Source organism: Protopterus annectens, chromosome 5.part0 (assembly GCF_019279795.1).
Source record: "Protopterus annectens isolate FY-2018-M chromosome 5.part0, PAN1.0, whole genome shotgun sequence".
NCBI lineage: Eukaryota > Metazoa > Chordata > Ceratodontiformes > Protopteridae > Protopterus > Protopterus annectens.
The window spans coordinates 1,166,388,660-1,166,415,541 of NC_056735.1; the positions used below are offsets into that span (position 1 = coordinate 1,166,388,660).

Sequence of the window (26,882 nt, forward strand, 5' to 3'; positions counted from 1 at the left end):
TGTAGAAATGTGAGGTATGAGACCTGCATTCTGTTGTCCTATGGTTATGTGACATCTTATAGTACTCTCCATTCATTGTGTACCATTTTTCCACTCACACTGATTCATTATGCAGCACTGCCTCCAGTATGTCTGCCCACTGCTGGCACTTCTACATGCCTAAGCCTCATTGGGCCATGTTGTGTAACTTGGACCACACTATTTTTCACAGTATAGTCAAACTATTATTCTTTCTGAATAGCCCCAGTATAATTTCTATAGCTTGAGCTGTTAGATATAACATTACATATTTTAGTAATTTGAAATGGGCACTACCAGTCAAGAAATTGCTTGACAGAATTAAAGTCATACACTAGAAAGCTTGTACCAAATCCAAAACTATAATCAAGGTGTCCAGTACTGATCAATCAGTTTTCATGCTATGCTTATTTCTGAATACCTCCTGATATATTTTCTACTAGCCTGAGCTGTTAGATTTAACAGGATATATTTTCTAATAGTCTGAAATGCATTAACAGTCAGAAATAATGCTTAAATATATTGTTACACACTAGAAACATTGCACCACTTCCAAAACTGAAATCATGGCATCTTAATACTGATAACAGTAATTAACATCAGATTTTACCAGGACAGAGAAATGATCTCTCTCTCACGCACGCACACACACACACACACACACACACACACACACACACACACACACACACACACACACACACACACACACACACACACGCACACACACACACACACACACACACACACACACACACACACACACACACACACACACACACACTCTCACACACACACACACACACACACACACATACGCATACACCAAAAAAATATGAAAATAAAATGCAGCATCTCAGCCAGATAAGCTTGCAGCAGGTAGAAAGAGGCAATGCCTAGCCAAAGGAAAAATAGAAAATATAATTGATATAAATGCTTACTAATACATTGAATATATAACTGGAAAAAGGATAATGTGGGCCTTTAAAATGAATGCTATAACATGTGGAAACATTATCATGAATATGTAACTAGGCATAAGTTTGCATTACACAAAAAGTTAACAAGGTCTTAATTGTTAATTAATACTGTAGATAATAAATTTTCCTGAAAGCAGCAATCTAGGATGTTAGCTCCTTACTTAGAGGTTCATCTGAAGAAAGATACTGAAAACCTGTGGCAGCTCAGTTGCAGCTAACCTGAAGAGTATACCTTGTAGAAATACCTGATTTTTAAAACTAAAAGTTTGGCCTGGGTGAGGCCTGCAGCCTTGGACTTTTCTTTTGATTAAAAGACAGTCTGTTATGAGAAATTACAAAGGTACTGTTTGGTTTATTTTGAAAACTGCAAAGTTAAATGGGCTCTGTGAGGATTGGGTAGAGATGGATGAATGCTGCCAGCCTAGTCAAATAAAATTTAATACATAATTCTGGCATTTGTAAATATAAATGTAAAATACAGCTTGTTTCTTAAATGAAAGAAAACACTGTAAAATGTTGAACTTCAAGATTGTAGCAACATTGCCATCTGCTGTAAGGAAAGCTAAGTCAAGCACTTGTTGTTGGTCCTTTAAAATTAAAATTAATTCATGACTGCCTTTGAAGTTAGAATTTGGAGTCGATGAGTCTGGAGTAAGCATCCTGCCTATTGTTTTAAGGCTAAAGTTAAGGACCAGAATTTACATATGGGATGTCTTTTATTGCTCTAAGTGTAAAAGAATGTAAATGCAATTCTGTGTGGCCTGGGAACCAGGAAAGTGTAAACAAATGATGTAATGTTTTATCAGAACTGCAGTTTCAATTTAAACAGTGAGAACCAGAGATTATTAAGCATTTTGATCTTGGACATCTAACCTACAGCATTGCCTGTTGTCTTAAGTAAGTTATTTTAGAAGTATGTTTTCTTGTAGAAATAGCTAGGACTATAAAGTTTAGACTAAGTGTTTTTCTGTTATGTCAGAACTGTACTACTGAATTATTTTAAGCTTATGTGTGATCTCTGAATAGCAATCTAGTGTAGTAGTATTGTCTTGTGTTTGTAGTATTTATTATTAAATATTCTTAAACCTTTTTCAACTGTGGTTGGTTTGTGTAGAGATAAGTTAAGCTCTAGAGTACATTGCATATTTATAGAGTTTATTGTACAAGGCCACTCTAATAAGCCTTGACTGTAGTCATACTACCAACTGGATAATAATATTGCACAATAATAATTGGACACCCTTTTAAGGGCCTTTGGGTAGCTGATCATTATTAGCTGGTGGTGGCAGTAATTACTACTGTATAGTCTGGGTAAAGGGGCACAGCTGGAGAATCTGTGTCAGCCTTTCCCAGGAGTGTCTGTGAAGGTGTATAAATACTTATCTCAAAGTGTGTGTATGTGTGTGTCAGCTACTTGGGCAGGGACACGAAGCACTGGTTGGACAGAGAGGGTACTGGAGGTTAGCTTGCCAGCTAGGCTGAGATCTGGACCCTATAGCTGTGTCAGTGGGGAGTCTTATTGGGGACCTGGGGAGCAAGGGAGCAACCAGCCCCAGACTGTCTGTGATATCTGTGTGCACTTAAGGGGAAATTGTACTTTACTGTTTGTATTTCTTATTCTTTCCTCTTATATGAGACGCCCTCTCTGGTGTTAGTGGTGAGGATTGAGGCTCCTTGATTGTTGGGCCAGGGCATGGGCATCACATATGGCTTGCAGTGGTGGGATCTAGTTCACATTTGTGGTGGTGGTGGATATCCACATCACATATTAATTAGTTGGCAAATACTAATTGGCTTGTAGTGGTGTGAGTAGAGTGAATCCTGTAGCTTATGTACAGTGATCTCTGAAGGTGTTTTGTACTCTAAATCAGCCATGCAGTGAATACTCAGAGTTCAGATCACAATTGTTTTATTTCTTTTGTTAGCTTAGTTAGTCAGGGTGAGCAGGCAGCATGTCAGCAGAGGAGTATGGAAAGCTGACAAGGATCCAGCTGGTGGAGATGTGCCAGGCTAGGGGACTGGTGCATGGAAACCTGACTAAGGCAGACCTGACTGCAGCCTTGGTTACAGCTGCATCAGAAAACAGCATCCAGGAGGACAATCAGACTGGTTGTGCAGATACAATATCCTTGGAGAATGGACAGCTCAACCTTTCTATGAAGGACAATCAGACTGGCAGTGGAGATACAATATCCTCAGAGAATGGACAGCTCAACCTTTCTGCAGTGGACTTAAAAATCCAACTGCACCTAAAGAGGCTTGAGTTGGGGGCCAGGCATTTGGAGATAGAAGCCGAAGAAAAGGAGCGTCAGAGGAGGCATGAGAGGGAAATGCTGACTCTTCGCCAGAGTCATGGAGGTAATGAGGAACGGAGTAACTGGACCCCAGAAGCACAACAGGTCAGTAAATTTCTTCCACAATTTAAAGAGGGGGATAATTTTGATAGTTTCGTTCATATGTTTGAGAGGGTATGCAAACAGTATAGTGTTGACCAAAGGCACTGGGTACAGTTCCTGACTCCCTTACTTCATGAGAAAGCTGTAACTTTTTTATCAAAAATGCCTGACTCTGTCTGTTTTAATTATACTGCTGTAAAAATGTATTTTAGAATGTTTTAAGCTAACACCTGAAATGTATAGGAAAATGTTTCGTAAGCATAGATGCAAGGCAGATGAAAGTGTGTTTGAATATGTTGCTGAACTGAGCACTTATTTTCATAGCTGGCTGAGTGGATGTCAGGTCACCACTTTTGAAGGACTGGCAGACCTTTTGGTGAGGGAACAAGCCCTTAGCACTTTGCCTGAGGACATTAGGATCTGGTTAGCTGATAGACAATGTGCTACTTCAGATGAGTTGGGAAAGAAGGGAGACCTATACCTAGCAAGCAGGGCAGCCTTGCACAGGAAGGGGACCACCCACTACTGCTCATAGGTCTAAAGGAACCCATGATGGGCAGCACAGACTGCCACAACAGAATCTGCCAGTAGCAGGGGAAGCCACTATTCCAGGTACACATCCAGGAGCTAGGGTTAAATGTTTTGAATGCAACCAGTGGGGCCATGTGGCATACAGCTGTCCATGGAGGGAAGGTGAGGACCCAAAGTTGAGGGAGACAGTAAATGGGAAAGACAAAATGCCAATAGTAGGTTGTCGAGTCAACAGGGGTACTAAACTACCATCCTGCAGATGTCCTGAGAGGGAAGAATTTGGATGAGACAGTACCACGTACTTATGCAGTTACATGCAGTGAGGCTAGGAGACAAGCATGTTAGTCTGGTAGCCTGGGGGAGACCCAGACAGACTGCATACTTGCAGCAAGGACTGGTGAGGTGGTTACTTCAGGGAGTGAGCAACGCTGTAGCAGTGAGACTGAAGGTGAGCCATAGCTGCTTATGGGTACTGATGTTCCCTTGGACAGAGTGACTGCAAAGGCAGAGGTGAGTAGTAGTACCCAGGCTGACAGTGAGGCACCACTGTCAGAGGATGCCAGACTTCCTGTGGAAGGGGAGCTTGGAAGGGTTACAAGGAGAGAGAGTTGAGACAGGCTCAGCTCTCAGACCTTACATTGCAAAGCCTGAGGCAGGTAGCTAGGGAGGCACCTGATTCTCAAGGGAAGGAGGAATCTGTATACTGGGGCAAAGGGTTACTATACAGAGAGTGGACCCCTGAGGGAGGGCTAGAAGGTGTGAGAGTACAGCAGTTGGTAGTGCCTAGAGCCTACCATCTCGCACTTCTAGCCATAGCCCAGGATATTCCCTTTGCAGGTCATATGGGCATAAAACATACAAAGAGGCATATTATGCAGAACTTCTATTGGCCTGAAATTTCCAGAGATGTAACAGGGTACTGCAAGACCTGTGAGCAGTGCCAAAAGGTAGGCAAGGCAGGAGACAAGGTGAGAGCTCCTTTGATGCCTTTGTCTGTGTTTGAGGAGCCATTTCACAGGGTAGCTATGAATATTGTGAGTCCTCTGAGTACCCCAAGTTCCAAAGGGAAACAGTATATCCTAGTGGTAGTGGATTTTGCTACACAATACCCTGAGGCAGTGGCTTTGTCCTCCATTGAGGCAGAGAAAGTGGCAAATGCTTTGTTAGAGATTTTCAGCAGGGTGGGTTTCTCAAAAGAAATACTGACTGACCGAGGTGTCAGTTTTATGTCAGACCTGCTGGCTTGTCTGTGGAAGTCCTGTGGGGGTGAAGCACACGAAGACCACCCCCTACCATCTCCAGACTAATGGTCTTGTTGAGAGGTTAAACCCTACAATCAAGTCCATGCTACGAGCATTTGCATATCAGTTTAAGAGGGAGTGAGACAAATATTTGTGCCATCTGTTGTTTGCTTACAGAGAGGTTCCCCAGGAATGCACAGGTTTTTCACCCTTTGAGTTGCTGTATGGGCACAGGGTGAGGGGACCTCTTGATTTAATTTGAGATGAGTGGGAAGATGAGTGTGAGACTCACAAGGAGTCTGTTGTGGCATATGTCCTAAACCTCAGGACAAGGCTCAGGGAACTCATGGACTTGGCCCAGGAGAACCTGGCAGAAGTCCAACAACAGAAAAAGGTGTGGTATGACAGGAATGCTTAAGCTAGAGAGTGTACTGTGGGGCAGCAGCTAATGGTTCTCATTCCTGTCAGACACAACAAGCTGCAAGCAGCTTGGGAGGGACCCTACCAAGTGGTAATAAAGGTAAGTGATGTTAACTACATGGTGGAACTGCTAGGCAAATGTCAGGGCCACAAATTGTACCATGTTAACATGATATAACCTTACCATGATAGGAAGGCCCTTGTGCTGAGCATTTGCAGTGGATAGCAGGAGGAGTCTGAGAGAGATCTGGTTACTGATTTCCTCAGTGAGACTCAGGCTGACACCTCGGTGGAAGGGGTAGCAATGTCCCAGTAGCTATCTCCTACCCAGGATCAAGAAATCCAAGCAGTGTTGCAGGAATTTGGGGACATGTTCACTGGGAAAGCAGGGCACACCCACCTGGTACAGCACAGGTGGATACAGGACCCCAAATGCCTACTAGGAAGGCCCTTATAGGGTGCTGAGAGAGTCAGACAGACTCTGAGGGAGGAGGTACAGGAGATGTTGGAACTAGGGGTGATTCAAGAGTCCAACAGTCCCTGGGCCTCCCCAGTGGTGCTGGTGCCAAAGATGGATGGCAGCACCAGGTTCTGTGTGGACTATAGGAAATTAAATAGTCACACAGAGTTGGATGCTCACCCCATGCCTAGGACAGATGAGGCCCTAGAGCAGCTAAATGGGGCTAAGTATCTTACAACCACTGAGCTTATCAAGGGTTACTGGCAGGTGCCCTTGACTCCCAGTGATACAGAGAAGTCAGCCTTTGTGACTCATTTTGGCTTGTACAAGTTCACAAAGATGCCCTTTGGGATGAAGAATGCCACAGCACCTTCCAGAGGCTGGTAGATAATATCCTAGCAGGAGCAGGAGGGTTTGTCCTTGCTTACCTAGATGATATTGCCATCTACATCCATTCCTGGCCAGAGCACTTTCAGCATGTCAGGGAGGTGCTGGGCAGACTACAGAGGGCAGGGTTGACCATTAAGCCGAGCAAATGTCAGGTGGGTATGGCAGAGGTCTCCTACCTAGGACATAGAGTTGGGAGTGGTAAGATAAGGCCAGAACCTGCCAAAGTGGAAGCCATTCAGGCATGGCCTGTACCTGATACTAAAAAGCAGGTGAGGGCATTTTTAGGGACAGCAGGGTACTATAGAAAGTTTGGCCCTAGTTATAGTACCATGGCTGCTCCCCTCACAGACCTGACAAGGAAGAACAGGCCAGATAAGATAGTGTGGACCCCAGCATGTAAGCAGGCATTCCAGAAGCTTAAATAAGCTTTGGGAGGAACCCCTGTGTTAGCCAATCCAGATTACAGCAAAGAATTTGTTGTGCAAATGGATGCTTCGAACTATAGGGTGGGGGGCTGTACTTAGCCAGATTTCTTCTGAGGGGGAAGAGCACCCAGTGGTTCATCTCAGTCATAGGCTCCAACCCAGGGAGGAATGCTATGCACCTGTAGAAAAGGAATGTCTAGACATAGTGTGGGCACTGCAAAAACTTCAGCCTTATCTGTATGGAAGAAAATTCACTGTAACGACAGATCACAACCCTCTAACATGGTTAAACAGAGCCAGCCAGCAAAATGCCAAGTTGCTAAGATGGAGCCTGGAGTTGCAAGCATATGATATGTCAGTGCAGCACCACAGTGGGATTAGCAATGCCAATGCAAATGGGCTCTCAAGACGGGGAATGGGGTGAGGTACACCCACACAGACCTAACCCTCTCAAGCGGTGTTTATCAAGGGTCACTTGAAAAAATAGCTTGAGTTCTCCGGTGGGGGGGGGGGTGAAATTGGGTAGAGATGGGTAAAGGCTGCCAGCCTAGCCAAATAGAATTAATACATAATTCTGGCATTTGTAAATATAAATGTAAAATACAGGTTTGTTTCTTAAATGAAAGAAAACACTGTAAAATGTTGAACTTCAAGATTGTAGCAACATTGCCATCTGTAAGGAAAGCTACGTCAAGCATTTGTTGTTGGTCCTTTGAAATTAAAATTAATTCACGACTGCCTTTGAAGTTAGAATTTGGAGTTGATGAGTCTAGAGGAAGCATCCTGCCTATTGTTTTAAGGCTAAAGTTAATGACCAGAATTTACATGTGGAATGTCTTTTATTGCTCTAAGTGTAAAAAATGTAAATGCAGTTCTGTGTGGCCTGGGAACCAGGAAAGTGTAAACAAATGATGTAATGTTTTATCAGAACTGCAGTTTCAATTTAAACAGTGAGAACCAGAGATTATTAAGCATTTTGATCTTGGACATCTAACCTACAGCACTGCCTGTTGTCTTAAGTAAGTTATTTTAGAAGTATGTTTTCTTGTAGAAATAGCTAGGACTATAAAGATTAGACTAAGTGTTTTTCTGTTATGTCAGAACAGTACTACTGAATTATTTTAAGCTTCTGTGTGATCTCTGAACTCTTGAATAGCTCTCTGGTGTAGTAGTATTGTCTTGTGTTTCTAGTATTTATTATTAAATATTTTAAACCCTTTTCAACTGTGGCTGGTTTGTGCAGAGATAAGTTAAGCTCTAGAGTACATTGCATATTTATAGAGTTTATTGTACAAGGCCACTCTAATAAGCCTTGACTGTAGTCATACTACCAACTGGATAATAATATTGCACAATAATAATTGGACACCCTTTTAAGGGCCTTTGGGTAGCTGATAATTATTAGCTGGTGGTGGCAGTAATTACTACCGTATAGTCTAGGTAATGGGGCACAGCTGGAGAATCTGTGTCAGCCTTTCCCAGGAATGTCTGTGAAGTTGTATAAATACTTATCTCAAAGTGTGTGCGTGTGTCAGCTACTTGGGCAGGGACACAAAGCACTGGTTGGACAGAGAGGGTACTGGAGGTTAGCTTGCCAGCTAGGCTGAGATCTGGACCGTATAGCTGTGCCAGTGGGGAGTCTTATTGGGGACCTGGGGAGAAAGGGAACAACCAGCCCCAGACTGACTGTGATCTCTGTGTGCACTTAAGGGAAATTGTACTTTACTCTGTGTATTTTTTATCCTTTCCTCTTATATAAGACGCCCTCTCTGGTGTTAGTGGTGGGGATTGAGGCTCCTTGATTGCTGGGCCAGGGCACGGGTGTCACAGGCTCATATTTTGGTTTGTTGAATTACCCTTGCTTTTACATACCTACTGACTCTAGTGTCTCCCTGGACTTACAATGCATACAATATCAACTTATATTAAGTTTTAAAAGAAATGCATTTATAATATGATTTGTGAAGCATAACATGCTGTTTGCAAAATGGATGCAGATTTGGTGGTAATTGTCAGTAGCTATTCCTTTTCATTTTTCAACAGCTACATCAGAACTGTTTTAGTGTTTGGGGGTCACTTTCCTGAAAAGTGGCACACCCACAGCACAGGAAACTGAATACAACCCATCTCATTACTGGCCTGCTTCATGCTGGATACATTGCACTAGGAGTACATAAGGAACATTTTCCTATGACTTACCAGTATCATGGAACAAATTGTGGAACTTCTCTATCTAAGTACTACATCCAACATCAGTGCTCAACAAGGCACCCATTCAGACTATGACCTAGATGACCTGAGTTCAAATAGTGGTTCTGGTGCGTGTTAGATCTGGAATGGGGGAAGGGAAAAGTGAAGCAGATTTGCTGACTTCCCTGTATTTGGGGGAGGGTGACACATTTGGAGACTCATTTCCCATTGTAGAATCCCTGATAGAGATCAGAGATCAGGCAAGACTACTGGCTCTGAGGGAAGTACACAGCCTTGAGGATTATGCCACCCACAAAAGCAAGTGAAACTCCCTCACTGGCATGCCCACTGCACACTGAACCCTGGGGCAGTACGAGATACGTGGAGTAGAGTTAGGCATCTGAAAGTGCAAAAATCAAATTACCTTTGATGGCTGCCTTAATGATGACCCCCTACTAGCCAATCCCCATCCTCTGGGTAATTGGGGGAACAAAGAGGCTGATTGGTTGGGGGCCTGATAATTGGCAGGCAGGCAATGAAGGCAAAAATACCATTTTAAAAAAAAATAAAAACACCTACTCACAGGTGGCCTCACACTCTTAACTTCCCTGCCTCTTAGCCTGTCCCACTGACCCCTGTCACATTTTATAGCACTCATGCATCAGCTGACCAATAGTGTCATCCTATTAGTTCTGTTGATCTTATTTTGGCTACATCAGTGAGACCAAGGCCATGGTCTGGGTATTTTGCTACCAGCCCTTGGTACAGTACTTATAATGACAGTTCATCCTTCCCAGCTGCACAAAGCCACTATTTACCCAAAGCTGTTCTGTCTTAAATATCCCTAATAACAAATTTCCACTTTTCCAGAGTCAATATAATGTAATTCATATTCTAATATTATACCCACACTTTTCATGAGATTCAAATATATCATCCTTCTCCACACATACTCCCTATCAATCACAGACATTTTGAACTATTACAGAGACGTAGTTGACTCATCTATTTCCCAGAGCCACTGCTTTCCTCACCTAACCACAGGAGCAAAAAAAATGTAGCAAACCACTTGCTACAACTTATACCACACACAAAGTGCTGAAGCAAGAGTCAATGAGAGAAGACTCCCTAGAACTAAACGTAGTGAAACATGCTATTTTTTGAACAGCCAAGGGCCACAGGTAGCCAAATGTTTGCTTTTACTTGTGTTGAACAATGGACTGCCAATGTGAACAGGGCAATGTGTGTCTTAAATGCTTATTGGAACAGTCAGCCAATGTGCAACATCAGTTTTCCTGAAGCTTGCTTTCTAGCTGTTTTGCTTTTTTTCTCTTGAATAAGGGACAGCCAATGCTGAAAGCAATTCTTCCTGGTGTTTTCTGCTGAGGATGTGGCTAACCCCTGCATCATGGTGGTGGAAGGGACTACACCAGATGAACCCTGGAAAAAACAGAGACTGATTTGAGGAACAATAAATCAATAAATGTCACTGCCATCTAACAGTGGCTAATGCAGTGTCTGAACCCTGGTGTATGCAAGAGCTCCTTCTTGTTTTTTTTTTAAGGTACAGCGGGAGAAGAAACAACAGGACCAGTGTAAGTATCCATGCTGTAGCTGAGGAAGAAGCCTAATTGCCGGTAAGTGCTGCTGGGAAGACTTGGTCGTAAAGCAAGCTGTCAGACAAGTGTTTACAAGCAGCACACACACTTCCATTTCCACACACACAGCCCCTCAAAATTCAGAAGTAAAAGCACAAGCAGTTCACAAAAAACATATCAGAACTCTAAGCCCCTTTCAGAGAAAGTACACTGAGGAAATGCAAGAAACGAATGTACATTGTGGCAAAGTGTACATAATCACCAAACATAAACTACATTTGTAGCCTGCTTAAATATAACACCTTCAAGCAAAATGTCTCAAGCAGTAAAATGAAGCGCAAGCACCAAAGCACTGAAACACCAATTTAAGTACATAAAAACACTTTCCAATTTTTAAATCCTTACACTTCAGTTAAAATGTCTCATAAGCAGTACATTTTCTCACAAATACAGTCCCAGTACTCAATAAGTCCGTTCTAAAAACAGCAGTTTCTGACAAGAAACTTCTGATATTAATAAATTTGATGGTATTCTTCAGAAAATAAACAAATGCATCAAAAATATTTAAAAAGGCAGTATTTTCTTTGATGGAGTGTTCTTCTATGGGGCCTTATCTGCCAGAAATGAAGACTATAGCCAGTTTTTGCTTCTATGAAGCATCAGAGCTACTTTATCTAGGGGGCATCACATAAGAAATGAAGTTCTGTACACCCTGACTACTGATTTCCCTCCAAGGGGCTAGCCAGTCAGCAGTCAGAGTGCAGGTGTGGGAGGGAGCCAGAGCTTTTTGAAAACTGATCAGTTGTTGTATCCCGGGAAGGATACAACCCAAATGACCAAAGATTAGATGCAGCAGTGAAAATGAAAAATGTGAATGTGCAGAAACAGACTACTACTAATTATGGGGATTATTTCCTCTTTAAATCTTGAAGTGGAGCACTCCTCTGATGCTGAGCAGCCCACAAGGCTTGCCTAACAGACACTATAACAAAGTTCAAGGCCATTTCATACTTGTAGTTTTGCTTTTGCAGTAGCTACAAGTCTTGTTAGTAGAGCGGACTACATTTTCTGCCATGCACTGCATTATAAGTTAGTCTAGTATTATTAGTACTGCAGATTCTCATCATATGTATGACTTAAAGTGTTAGTTACTCAAACTCTCATAGTAGTCAGTTGATATTACTGAGTGCTCAATGGGGTTTTCAGTCCAAAACTGAGGTCAGATTATCCATCTGATTTTATGTATTACTGAAGTTAGTGTTGTAGAAGATAAGATTGGGTTTAATTTGAAGACTGACAGAAATACTGTTTTATTTTCTTCTCCTGCTGATATGGTGTATGTCTGGTTGCTAATGAATATAATTATAAATAATAAATGTGGAATATCAGCCTCGACTAGTATGAAAGCAAACGCATATCAGCACAAAAAAATTAACAGTTATTGTGATAAAAGGTTATTTTTTGATTACCAAGACTTGTGACAGAGCATTACTAGTTCAACAGTATGGTAACACTTCTGCAGCTGCAGATAGGAGCAAATATATACAAGAGAAGTGAAACATATGTTGAGTGGACGGAGACAGAGGTGGATAAAAAAAAAAGGATCACACTTGCTTAAAGATAAAAAACATTAACAGAAACAATGGGGGGGGGGGGATCATCAGAAAAACTTAAAGATAAAATGGTTAGAATGGATGGAAGAGGAGAAAGCTGAACAAACTGTGTGAATTTTGTATCTTCTCCCTACATTAACATGGTTTTCCAGTTTCCTCCCACCTGCTAAAACATGATGCTTAGTGGTTACTCTACACTATCCCCTCGTAATCTTTATTGTTGTCCTTGTGGCCTGGGATATAGTTGGAAATTATCTGCAAGCATTAGTTTTCCTACTCAGTTTAGTAAATAATTAAATAAATAAAATAAACTTTCACAAATAATTCTAAGTGGGGTGGTACATGAGAAGTAGTTGTGAGTGAGGTGGTATATGAGAAATAAAAAAATATGTATTCACCATAACTATGCAGCTGTGTTGTCCATTTTCATTCTTCCTCAACAGATGAGTATTGGTTCCCACCTCAGATCTGACTCGGACGCTTTTCTTCCAGACTCTGGATCAGACACTCGAGCTCCCCCCCCTTACCCACAGTGCACTAAACTACTACTTTACCTCAGATCGAGTTTGCTGACCCTATAATCTAACCAAGCAAATGGGGTATAACAAGAGAAAGAATAGCATGTGGCTCAAACAGGAACAGTGGTTCTAAAACACAAACTTTATCAGGTCACTCTTAAAGAGAAGGAGAGGGGGATGGAGGGAGGGGAGTTGAGGAAGAATGAAAATGGACAGCACAGATGCATAGTTATGTTGAGTACATATTTTTTTATATCTGATGTTGTCATTTTTATTCATTCCTCAATGGATAGGATACCGTCTCCAACTATGATAACCCTATATGGCCTTCATGGAAGGATATTCCTAAGTACCACAGAACCAAAGGCAGCCACGTTTCTGCAGATGATATCCAATTTGTAATGGGAGATAAAAGTATGAGCATTAGACCAAGTGGCTGCAGCACAAATATCATCAATGGAAGCTTTGGCCAAGACATCTTGTCAATGGTAAACCTTTCAAGTAATAAACATTATAATGGTTAAGGTGTTTGCTTTGCAAACACAAGGTGCAGGGTTTGATTCTCACATGGAATAACTGGCTAGGCTCAAATGGCCCACAAGGGCAGTTAGTCTAGTACTAACTTATGTTGGGAGTGTGGCCTAATGGTTAGGGTGTTTGCCTTACAAACACAAGGTGCAGGGTTTGAGTCTCACAAGGGATAATTGGCTAGGCTTAAAAAATGGCTCACAAGGGCAGTTAGCCTAGTACTAATCTATGAATCTATAAGAAATACAATCTGAAATCCATTTAGCTAGGCTGACTTTGGAAAAAGGCTTTCCCAATTTGTTTTGGGCAAAGGAAACAAAGATTTGGAAATCCTTTGTTCTATGGAGATAAAAACAAAGCTGTCTATGTACATCCACAAGGAGACTCATGTGTTCTCCTTTATTGGAAAATTTTGAAATGAAGATTGGCAAATTTATGACCTGATTGGGTGAGCCATCCCAGAGGGATGAAATACCATATCTGGACTGGGGTCCAGTGTCCAAGGAGAACATAGAAGATGAGACAACAGGAAGGGAAACCAAACTTGCCAAGGCCAGAAAGGGGCAATGTGGATAAACTTGCTCTTCAACCATTTTGCTTTTTGAAGAAATTTGGGGATTAGAGGTAGGGGAGAGTAAGCATACAGGAGACTGGAGGGCCAAATGTGGACTAGACCATCTCTTAGTGACTCTCCCTTAGGGGGGATTAACGAAAAAGAACTGTTGCACTTGTTGAAGGGCGAGGTGAAGAGAACACAGCAAGGTTGGCCTCATCTGTGGAAGATCCTTTCTGCCACTGCATGATTAAGAGACCACTCATGAGGCATCAGGATAGTTCTGCTGAGCTTGTCTGCTAGAATGTTGGATTTCCCTGGTATGTGCATTGCTACTAGAAAGCGGTTGGAGGTGATCACCCATTGCCAGATTCTCACTGCTTCTCAGCAAAGAGGGTAGGACCTGGTTCCCCCCTGTTTGTTAATGTACCACACCACTGACTTATTGTCCTTCTGGATAGAAATTGTCCCTAGAGGAAGAGAGTTTTGAAGGGCCTGCAAAGCTAAAAGGACTGCTCTCATCTCTAAGACATTTATATGCAGATTGGTCTTTTCTGGGGACCATGTGCCTTGAATAGTCCTTCCCAAGAAATGCCCCCACCATCCCAACTGGAAGGCGTTCATAGTCAGTGTGGCCTTTGGGGGAGGAAGGATAAAGGGCTGTCCCTGACAAACATAGTTGGGCTGGATCCACCAAAGTAGGGAATCCCTGCAAACCTGAGAAAGCTATATAGGATGATTCAGTAGATGTCAAAGAATCAGCCATTGTACTGCCAAAGTCCACTGAAGAATTCATATGTGAAAGTCAGCAGTGGGTAGTAGGGTAATCACTGCAGCCATCATACCTAAGGCCTGGAGTACCAGTTTTGCCAGTGGAAAATGATGTGACAAGATCTGACTGATATGACTTTTCAAAGTATGAACTCTGTTTTGTAGTAGAAAGGCCAACTGATTTATAGTGTCCAGGCGAGCTCCTATGAAGTCCAACACTTGAACTGGCTGAAGACGAGACTTGGGGAGACTGACTGTGATCCCCATGTACTGATACAGATGGAATATGTAATCCCTGGTTTCCCCTAGTAGATGCCTGGTTGTAGTAGTAAGGAGCCAGTCATCCAAATAAGGAGACACTCTGAATCCGCACAGTCTGAGATGAGTTGCTACCGCTGCCATACACTTGGTGAACATCCTAAGGGCTGTGGTGAGACCAAAGGGCAGGGATCTGAGCTGGTAATGATTGGCCTCCAGCCAAAAGCACAAATACCTTTGTGAACATCTGTTCATTTTGATGTGATAGTACTCCAGGAGGTCTATGGAACACATTCAGTTGTCCTTCCGCAAAAGAAGGAGAATGGACTGTACCATGACCATTTGGAACGTGGAGTTCTTTACAAACTGATTCAGTTGACAGAGATCTAGAACTGGTCTCTGGTCCCCTGTTTTCTTTAGCACTAAAAAGAACCTTGAGTAAACTCTGGATCCTTTTTGGTCTGGTGGAACATCTTAGATGACACATTTGTCCAGCAGCTTTTCAATTTCTAGGGCTGCTAACTCCCACTGATTGAGTGGTACATCGGGGAGATATTTTTGTTGGGCTGGTGAAGATTTTGAAAAGGGAATGGAATAACCTCTGGATATGATCTTTTGCACTCAAGAATCTTTTGTGGTGGCTGCAGGAATCTGGGTGCAAAGACAAACACAAGCACAATTGGGCAACCCTTCAGGAGTTCTGAAAGGGCCTATCTGAAAAGGAATCTCAAAACACTTGGTTTTGCATATCCCCTCTGCCTTGAGGGCAGCATCTTCCATTATTATTTCCCCTTTTGCCTCTCGTTTAAGTTTCCCCTCATGAATCCTGAAAAGGACCTTGGGATTTTCAGAACCACATCTTTTTCCTGCCACATCGATACCTGGAGAAGGATCTTTGCAGGGTAGAAAAATGGATTCTCATAGCAAATAAGGTCTCTCCATCCTGTTCACTCCAAGAAATTGTGTCTTTAACAGTGGGCCCAAACATGGAAGATCCATCACAGGGAGCACTGATGAAAGAAGATTTGAAGGGTTCTGTGAAATCACACAAATGCATCCAAGCATGTCTCTTGATGGCTATGCCTGAACCTTCACCCTATGAGGAACCTTCAGCTGCATGAGAGATTAACCTCATACATGCATTCAAGATGGACTGAAGAGTGAACAGTTGTGAGGAAAAAAAATTGTTCCTCTGCAAACATGGACCCAGGGGTAGACTTAGACAGTTCCTTAATTAAGTCCCTCTGTAATCTAGTAAAATGTGCCAAATAATTAAGCAACTGTAACACAAAGGTTACTGATGCATAGACACATTTTCCAAACCTGTCCATAGCTCTATATTCTCTGTTAGAGGGATGGACAGAGGAGCTATGCTTGGCTAGCTCCTTTTTGGTGGCTGGCACAACAACCATGGCATCTACAGGAATTCCTTTACTCCAAAAGGGTTTGTCTTTGGGTGAAGCTAGGATCTTGTTGAGGTAACAAGGAATACTTTCTACAGTATCTGGGTCCTTCCAATCCCAGTGGAAGACAAAGTCCATTAAATCATCCACCATGAGGGATCTTTAGCATTTATCTTTGAACTTACAGAAGTACCTTGTCAATCACTGGATAGGGTAGAAATACATACAAAAATATTCCCATCCCAGGAAACAAGAATGCATTTGTCCAACAAGCATGGCTGCAAGCTTGTCTTTAGCAGAATTTCTCCGGCTGTCTCTTTTGAAAGGAGGTGAACAGATCTATTAGAAGTTCCTCACACCTGTACTAGATCCTGGAACACTATTGCCTTCAGCTTCCACTCATGCAGGTCTGCCTAGGATCCACTCAGTCTGTCTGTCATAATGTTCTGCTCTAACACATGATGATGAGGAACGATGCCTGTAGAGACACAGAATACTGAGAAACCCACTCCAGGCTATCATTGCCAATTGACGCAGGGGTAAGACCTTATAGCCCCTAGTTTGTTGAGTTACCTCATCACTGTGGTTATATCTGTAACCACCAGAAGAGGAACCACAGTCCAAAGTGGTGAGGGACTTTCAAGGCATGAAAAACTGCCCACATCTCCTAGCTATTATGTGCTTCCATGTCTCTTTAGGCCCCAAAATGACTAGCTCTTGCATCCCCATTGACACAGCTCCCCAGGTGAAGTTGGACAAATCTGTCAGGACAGATTGTACTGCCATCAGAGGAGGGAAAGAAAGCCATTAATTGATACTCAACTGATCTCTACACCACTGTAATTCTCATCCAATAAAGGGCAGCTCCGGTAACTGGGATTCCAGGGAATGAAGGTGCTGTGACCAACGATTTCAGACATACCATAGAATTTTTCTCATGTGAAGTCAGGCCAGTGGTAAAATAAGAATACTGGATGCCATCAGTCCAAACATTTCTAGGGGATTCTCTTATTGAGGCAACATTCCTCTGGGAGAATTCCAGAAACATTGTCTGGAATGACAGGAGCTTGTCTTCAGTCAGAAAAGCCAGACTCTTTTTGAAGTTGATAAAACACCCCAGTGAGACACATCTTTGGGAGGGTGTCAAACATCACACTAGGAGGTTCAACTTGAACTCTAGATGGGACAGTCCAGATGAGACAACTCTAGTGATTCCATGGAGACTCTGTACAGATGAGCAAATCATCCAAGTACAGAAAAAAATGAATGCCCAGAGTCAATTAGTGAGCCGCTATCAAAGCAAGGCATTTGGAAAACACTCGAGTTGCAGTGGATAGCCCAAAGCACAATACAGAAAACTCAGATATCCCTTGAAGTGGTGAGCAATGAAAATATGAAAAAAGACATCTATCGAAACCAGGGTCACCATAAAGCAGTGGTCTAGAAACAGGAAGCACTGCCAGCAGGATGAGCATCTTGAATTTGGGTACCATGACAAATGTACTCAAAACAGAAAGGTCCCCCACCAGTCTCTACCACTGTTCTTATTGGGTAACCACAAAATTACCAGAGAAGAAACCTCTCATTCTTTCCAAAAATGGCACCAGTTCTATGACCTCTGAGTCCACTATTTGTGGTAGAATGGGATGGAATAACAAAGTTTGGTCCAGTATATGAGAGGAGACCCCAGGATAGAATAACAAAGTTTAGTCAAGTATATAAGGGAATACCCCCCCCCCCCCAAATGGAGGCAGAAAATCTTTCCACTTCAACTGAAATTCCTGCCAAATATGTTTGCACCTATTTGTCAGAAACCACTGATGGCTAGGCCACCTTGTTGAAAGCTAACTAGAGAGACAAGGCATCCAATGTGGGAACTTCATAAAGATGGGTGCCGAACCTCAGCATAGTCATAAGTTGGAAAGGGGTTATCCTTTCTAAGAAAGGAATCCTTCTTGTTAGGCTTGGCAGAGTTGTCATCCTGTCATTTCCTTTTACTGCCTTGGATTTTGTTTGGCTAGGACTTCTGGTTACACCACCAAAAATTATCTTGCTTAAAGGAGGAGAACTGGGGAATATGAAATATTTTCGATATGCCTTGTATCAAATTACCTCTGACAACCCAGTATTTAAGGATCTGACTAACTGCTGTACAAAACACACAATCAGATTCAAGAGTAGCATTTATAATCTTACTTTTTAATTCATCACAACATTTCTGTGAGTGTAATCCAGCTATCTCCAAATCACAACTAACAATGTTGCATTTCTAGAAAATTTTTATTTATTTTACATTTGTTGACCGGGATAGTCCAACTGGATATATGTCCATTTTCAGCGGTGGCCCAGGGGAGAAAAGCTCCAAGATAATAATACACATTGAACATTTAGTAAATGCTAGTTTCAAGCAGATTACAGTCATAAGCAATACCAGCATTTAGCACATATAGTACTAACTTATCAGCCTCCTCCAAGATACATTTTAGACCATGTTTTCACAACTGAGAAACATTGGACACAATGTCTGTAACATAGACCTTTTGCTCTGCCTTCAATGATGCAGCAAACTCGTCTAAACTGTCAACACAAACCTATATAAAACATTTGCAGTTAAAGACTTAAAAAGCTATCATGCTAGACTGCACCAGCTCCTTTCCCTGAGATTCTAGCCACTTCCCTAGTTAATTAAGAGGAACTGGGTAAACAGAAGACATGATCTTCTAATTAGCAAATATCACTGGGGACCCAAAGCAGGATTTGCAGACAAAAAGGCTTAGATGCCTGGTGAGGCCGAGCAACCCTAAATTTCTTATAATCTTCCATAAGCAAAGTCTTAATGAACAAAGGAGAGCTGCAAGCTTTTTGGAAGACCTGCTGAGATCAAAGGTGGGAAAAGAAAATATGTGTGTGTATCCCAATATTGTCATCAGAGGAAAATTACCTGATCTGCCACAGACAGGTCACAGTCCTTAAAACACAGTATCCTCCTTAAAAGAGGATCCTTATCTGACTAACTGGAGGAAAAAGCACTGGCATTACTATAACTCGGATATGTACCCCATATCTAACTACCTGAGCCATGGATATATCCAAAGCCACCATCATGGTGGGAACCAGTCAAAGACTGCTGTCGCACCACATGAAGTGTCTTCTGTCTCTTTTTAACATATACTACACAAGTGGGAGAATCCCCAGGGAAAAGTATCAATTCTGGCAACAGATCCTGCACCCCTGACTTTCCCTGCACCTAAAGGGTTTAGTTTTCCATACCTGAAACAGGCAATGGTACAACCCTGGAGGATGTGTCTGACCCTCGTGCCATGCACAGTTGTGATACTATGACCATACTACAAGACCTGGAGGTAACAGAAGGTGAGTGGTCAGATAGCCTGCCCAAAGCTAAGGCTACTGCTGAGTCACAACCCATAGGCATAAGCCGAGGCATATTTTTGATTTATTTTTTTAATTTAAGGTGCAAATGTGGAAGACAGTACTGGACGGGAGGGGGGCAACACCTAAATCCATCAAGACGGTTGACAAAAACTAGCCAAATCAATACCAAGTACTAGTTGCATGGTCAGTCTAGTACAAAATGGACAAAGGTCCCTCTAAATAGCAAACTGAAGTCTATTTCTGTATGGAAACTACACTGAATACTGTACTGTGGAAAACAGATGGCAATTTCAGTAACCAAGCACACATCACATAACTCCCCAATATAAGTAAATAAATGCTATTTTTGGCCTAACATGAATAAAAACAGTCCATAATAGCCTTAGATTAGGAATTAAATATAATATTAAGTAAAAGTCCTGTCAGAAATGTTACATAAACAAAACAGTGACAAAATCATGACTGAAACAAAAAATTAATTTATACAGTTGTGCATCTGTTCAGTCACATCAAACAATAATTAATCCAAACCTTAGACAAGAACTGAAATATAAACATAAGAAAAATTCCTATCAGAAATGTTTCACAAACAAAATGGCATCTGAATCTCAAATTTGTTTCTCATCAAATTTCAACATTTTTCTGCACCAAATGCATCATTAGCTGCAAATGGAAGCTTATACGTTGTTTTCATTATTGTTAGGGCAACTCACAACACTTAGTGACATACTAGTATAAATATGTAACTCAACCTGTAGCAGTAAGCAGGTTACACAGCCGGATATTTAGTTTGGATTAAAACGTTTATGAACAGGGGGTCATCTCTGTGGTGTAGATAGATCAAACCCTGACTATAACCAGAAGACAGGTTCAATTATTTAACCTGATCCTTGAAGATTTGGATGGAAGTATAAGGTAAAGTTGCATTTTTTGCCATCTCACCTCTCCATGGAGAGAATAGGGGTTTTCAGCCAAGGACTATCAGTAATTAGACCAATGATGCTAGTCTGGAGATGTAGTAGACCAATGATGCTAGTTTGGAGATGTAATGCACATTTGTAATTGGAACAGACAGTGGGTAGAGCATATCAAAAATGCCCTCAACAGCTGTCAGTATGGCACCACTATGGGACACACTTGCCTCCTCTTTCCTCTATTGCACACTTCATAGGAATGCTTTCATTAAGAATTTCCCCATAAGGGGTCCTAGTCCAAAGGGATAAGCTGGGCAGGTGGCATGGAAGACAGACTGTATATGATCAAGCAGGCATTTCAGGACATAGCTAATGGCAGACAACTATGATGTGAATAAATAAAAAATAAAAAAAAAAGTTTATGAACAGAACATGGGATGTGTTTATGATACATATATGGGCAATATAATCTTTCTCTGATATCTCATTTAACACAAGTGCAGACTGAACAATTTTGTGTGCATTGTGAGGGAGAGCACTGTATAAAGACTAGACTACAAAATTAGATGGTTCTTGCTACAGAGTCATTGATATGAGACAGTTAAATTATACAGTTAAGTGGAGGCTCACAGTCAGAGACTGAAAGAAAAGAGAAACAATGTCCTCTTATTCCATTGGGTTTCAATTTCCTGAGTCAGTTTCCATGTGTATACCCTAAGGTTTTAGTCAAGATGTAGTAGCAGGTGATGCAGTGTCTACACTGGTCTGTCTCTTTCACAGGCCAATTAGTGCTGAAAAAATGCACAAAAGCTACATGTTAGGTAGTGAATATGCTAAGGGAAAAGGGTGTTTAGCAGCATTGCTTTATAATGAGGACATTTATACAAATGGCAAATCTGCCCATACATACTTCTGGAATAATAAAAACTACTAAAAGTCTGCCTTTGTGGTATGATACTAAATATATATAGCAAAAAGGAAAAAAATCAAATGGCACACATAATTTCTGCATTACACAATGTAACTAGGCAGGACATTTATCTGAGACATAGGGAAAGCTACAGAATCTTTATACCTCTCTGATGTTTACTACAGTTTGCCATAGGTCAAATCAACCTGAGTATACACATGAAGCAGTGCAGTACTTCCATTCCTACTTCTACATTGACAGTAACACCATAGACCCACCCTTTGTTATTATACAGCTACCTAGCTCAAGTGAGACCAGCAACTCAGTAGTTTTCTATGCTGTCACCAACAAGCACAGCTAACATGCATCTAGCTTACTACTCATGACAATTTGCTATAGCAATCACAACAAAAAGATGTTAAATGTAATGTTAAGTACTAAGTGAAATGAATGGTTTTGGTTCAGTTTTAAGAATAAGAATCCTATGATTTTGTGTTTATATTGGAAGTCATTAAATTAATGTATATCAAGTTACAAAATTGGATTTTTTTTTGTAAACCAACTTTATTAAAGCTTCATAATATTTAATTAAAATATACTGACACAAAACATCAAACTACAAAATAAGATTCAAAAAACAAATGTCCCTGGTCATTGTGGAGTGCTTTGTTTCCACACTTCCTGAACTTAAAAATACTAAGTCTGAGACTGCAAAGTTTCAGTGAAATGTGGGAACACTAAGTCTGCCTGGCAAACATATTGTGTGTCCCCATTTCTCTGATGCAGTGTACCCCAGTTAATTAATGTCTGCTTGTAGAACTACTGATTCAGAGAGTTTTTTTTTTATTTTGTAGACTTGCAGCTTGATGAATAAATATTAATCAAAATTCATCCAAACAACTCACTGCAGACTGAAGTGAGCTACTTTGCTTTACAGAGCTTCTAAACAGCTTCCTCAGTGCAGTCAACTGCTTCTACTTCCAGCTCTAAACAGCTTCCACAATGCAGTCACCTGCTCTACTCTTGACTATAAACAGCTTCCTCAGTACGATGACCTGTTTGTACACTCGACTTTAAACAGCTACCTCAATGCAGTCACCTGCTTTTCCTCCAAACTATAAACAGCTTCCTCAATGTACCTAAATGCTACTACTGCCAACTCTATAAACAGCCTTCGCTATGCAACCTACTTCTGCTACTAATTCTAAACAGTTTCCATAGTTCATTTGCCTACTTCTACTCCGGATTTTAAAGTTTCTAATAATGTAGTCACCTGCTTCTACTCCTGATTCTAAACAGTTTCCATAATGTAGTCACCTGCTTCTACTCGTGACAGGATGTCACTACAATTGTTCGATATTACCAAACACAGAAAACCACATGTGAAGTGTAAGGTCATAATTTTGTTAAAAAAAAAAAACAAATAAATAAATGGATAAATGGCATCTTAACATAGTTTGCAAAACACTACATAGCAGCAATAATGGGCTTAAACTTAACATAACTTCTGCCAGATGTTGTTTAGCAGCTTCCATTATGTTTTGCCATGTGTCAATTCTTTGATGCTCCAACCATGCAAAATAAACCAAAGTTTTTGCTTGACAAAACTCATGGAATTACTCTAATGTAAACAACCAACATTTTTATCAATTTACATTACAAAGCAGATTTAAGGCAGAATCAGGACTTGGAGTGAGGGCATTAGTGTCCAACGTAAGAACAAACAAGGGGCTTCTCTTTATTATATTCCCACCTCTTCTCTTTGCTGATCTGTGTTCTGTTCCAGTGGCCATATTCTTAGTTGCTTCAATTGCATTCATTTACATATGTATCCAATTTCTGCTGAATCTTCACCCAAACCAGCATGTTCTCTTCTATCTACCTTTAAATCACCCTCTTCTTGACACCTTTACATATCGTTGCCCCTTACTTTCCTAAGTATTACAAAACATAACTTCTAATAATACTGGCATGGCCTTCATAAGCTCTTTCAAGTTTCTTGCTCTTATCTGATTATCACTGACTAGGCAAAGCCTTCCATTTTTCATTTCTCATTTTCACACCCCATGTGGTACTGTCAACAGTGCCTCTAGATGACTATCACTATTGATGTCACCCCATCAACTCCATGTGCAAAAGTGGGAAAAAGGGATTGTGAACAGATGGATGGAATTCCAAACCCTTGATTTTCCAATTTCTTACGCATGCAGTCTTCTACTATTTCTTGTTATGACTGAGTGCACCATGCTAGTGGAAATGATAGCCCTGGCTTGAAACAGCGTTATTATGAAAAAAAATCTTAGTTGTTACCTAAGCAATCTGTCAAAATATCTATCACTAAATACCCATATTACTTATCGGATGGGGCTTCAAAAATGGAAATGACCACACCAACGATATTGTCTGTCTGTCTGTCTGTATGCATATAGGGAGACATATTTAATGTATCTGATTGCTCTCCTTTGGTGAAGCCTACATTAGAAAATTGATTTTCTGTTACAGAAGAATGGAATGATATTATTATGGTACTAAAGGTGTTTGGAGGATATCATGTTCATGTTTAAGCTCATCTAAGAGCACCAAATAACCAAAGATGTCCCCTTAATCTTCCCATTGCTGACTGAGTTCCCAGTCTCCCCAATGCTGATCATCCAACCCCCTAATCTTCCCAGTGCTGACCATGCAAGCCCTCCATTCTCGCAAATGCTGATTATTCGGCCTCCCCAATTTTCCCAGTGTAGATCACCAAGAGCCACAAAATCTCTCTAGTGCTATTCATCCAGCCTCCAATCTTCTTAGTGCTTGTTATCGAGACCCCAGTCTCCGAAATGCTGATCATGTAGCCACTCCAATCATCCAGTGCTGATAATAATCCAACATACCCCTAATCTCCCTTGTGCCAATCATCCAGCTCCTCCCAGTCTCCCCAATACAAATCATCCAGCCCCCAATCTTCCCAATGCTAATCATGCAATCACCTAATCTCCACAGAGCTTATCATCGAGCCCCCCTAATCATTCCAGCACTAATCATCCAGCCACCCCCCCCCCCCGTGTTGATAAGCACTAAGGAAATCGGAGAGCTGGATGATCTGCACAAGGGAGACTGCGGACCTGAATGGTCAGCAATGGGGAGATTTGGGGGAGCTGGATGATCAGCACTAAGGAAGACAAAAAAGGTGCAAATGTACCTGAATTGCAATACTTCCCTGAGTCTTTGCCTCCATTCCAGAAGCTGAAACAGTTGAGTAGCACTGGGGACTGTTATACTTTATAACATATAACAAAACTCCAGCAACCAAAAAAGTTTTAAGGACTCCATCTGTGCTCAGACTGGCTAGTGACAAACATGAAATAATAGTTTTAGCAAGAAACAGGGCAGAACCATTCTCAACAAGTAAAACTTTAGAAGTGACCCAAAAATCCTGTTGACTTAAAACTAGTAAATGATGATGACTTAACCCAAATCCTTCCTTTTCCTCTTTACATTAGATAAAGTACAGTTGCGTTAGTTAACCTATGACAAACAGTAGAGGTTCGAACAGATCACTGTTGCAGTAGCCTAAGTGACATGGGTTACATCCAGCAAAGCACTATAGATAAATAGAAGAAAATACATAAAACTACTACTGCAGGCACAAGACATGATGTGAATCAAATACAGAAATCAAACAGAATAGAGAAAACACTGCAGCTGTCAAGTGGGGTACCATCAAATGTCAAAGAACAAACATACAGCATTTAGGAAATATGAGGAAGCACAGAAGAATGAAGAACATAAACTACAGAATTCTGAAATGCAAAGGGTGTGATTTGTTGTATCTAAAACTTTTAAAAAAAACTGTGTCAGACATACTGTCTTTGGAAAATGTCAGATATCACAGCAAGAACTGCTTCAGTGTGTCATAGTCTTAAAGCAAAGCTATGCAACTCTTTTGTTAAAAGACTGCAGTTTTATTAATATTTTAAATCAAACAAACCCAATGAACTACAATGTGATGTTGTCCATAGCTGCTCAAGTTATACTGACCAGCACTTTTAGGGTGCGTGACCATAGTTTCTGTCTACTAAGAGGAAACAATGGCTGATCTAAGTGGTTTAGTTATCATGAAGAAGAGAGGCTGTACAACTGCATGCAAAGTAATTTAAAATAATTTGGAAGGACACCTCAAGATGGACAGATGGAGTCTATGCTGGAAGAAAGCTTACTCAGTTGTTACAGGAAAAAACACCTTCAGTACATTCCTGACCTACTTTTTGATACACCCTCCCCCCAAATCTTGGTGAAGTTTTTTATTCACCTAATGAGGTGAGCTGGTGCATTTGTGCTTAACAGTCAAGACGGAAAAATCAAAATTAGACTTTCCTCAGGGAAGGGCTTAAACAAGCACACTTCTCGTTTTTAATATGACAATCCTGAAGTCATAATATTTGGACTAAGTTGATTTCACCTCTACAGACAAAATTGGTCTAAATCATAACCATGAGAAGAAGCACATAATCACATAATTCAAATATGATTTATTGTGATTATACAACTGATTGATAATGTTATTTTGAACTAAACACAAATGAATCTTGTGAGGTTACTGCAGGATTAAGTAATGTGATGTACCATATTTTGACCAATAAGGTTACAAGATTTTTTGAACTCCCACTACCATATCATAATCACAATTCTAGCATTTTCATGTACAGGTTTACTTCTGAGCTGATGGCTGTTTTTCTTTGTTTCCAAGCTTGTGGTACCACAGAGCTATCAAATACATATCCTTAGGAAATGCAGCATTTTTAATACATGTTAATTTATTGACAGTGCATCTCAAAAACAAAATAAATGTCCACACATATGTATGCCTATGTCTGGCATATAAACTTTCTCAAAAGGACAGTAAGACTGTACTTTCGATGACCTTGCCGAACATGACAGAAACATATCACTATAGTACACTGTCTCTTATAATTTCGGTTCTTACTTAGGTTGATAGGTATGTACTAGGCCAGCTGCCCTTGTGAGCCATTTTAAACCTAGCCAACTTCCCCTCAAAGGTGAGAATCAAACCCTGTAGGTTGTCTTTGTGCGGTAAGCATCTTAACCATTATGCCAACCCCAATCCCAAAGTCACTAATCTAACTTTATAATGTAAGTAGAGCAAAAATGTATGAAATTGCTGGTCAAAAATACTAGGCTTAGATTTTTGTTTTATTCATTTCTTAACTGAGTAAGCTCATATGAAACTAATGCTTCTTTTCATGAATACCTCAGGAGAAAGGCACTTCTAGTTAAGTGACTTGCTCATGGCCATAAAGTATGCAAGTGAAAACAACTGAGGGAATCAAACTCTTGGCTACAGAGTGAAGCTTATTAGTAGC

The 26,882-nt window shown here is 41.0% G+C and overlaps 1 protein-coding gene across 3 annotated transcripts in view; it reads right to left on the reverse strand.

Annotated features, from left to right (window-relative positions):
• Positions 1–26,882, reverse strand: part of LOC122801571 — a 906,449-nt gene that overhangs the window by 314,444 nt on the left and 565,123 nt on the right. The window lies entirely within an intron of this gene.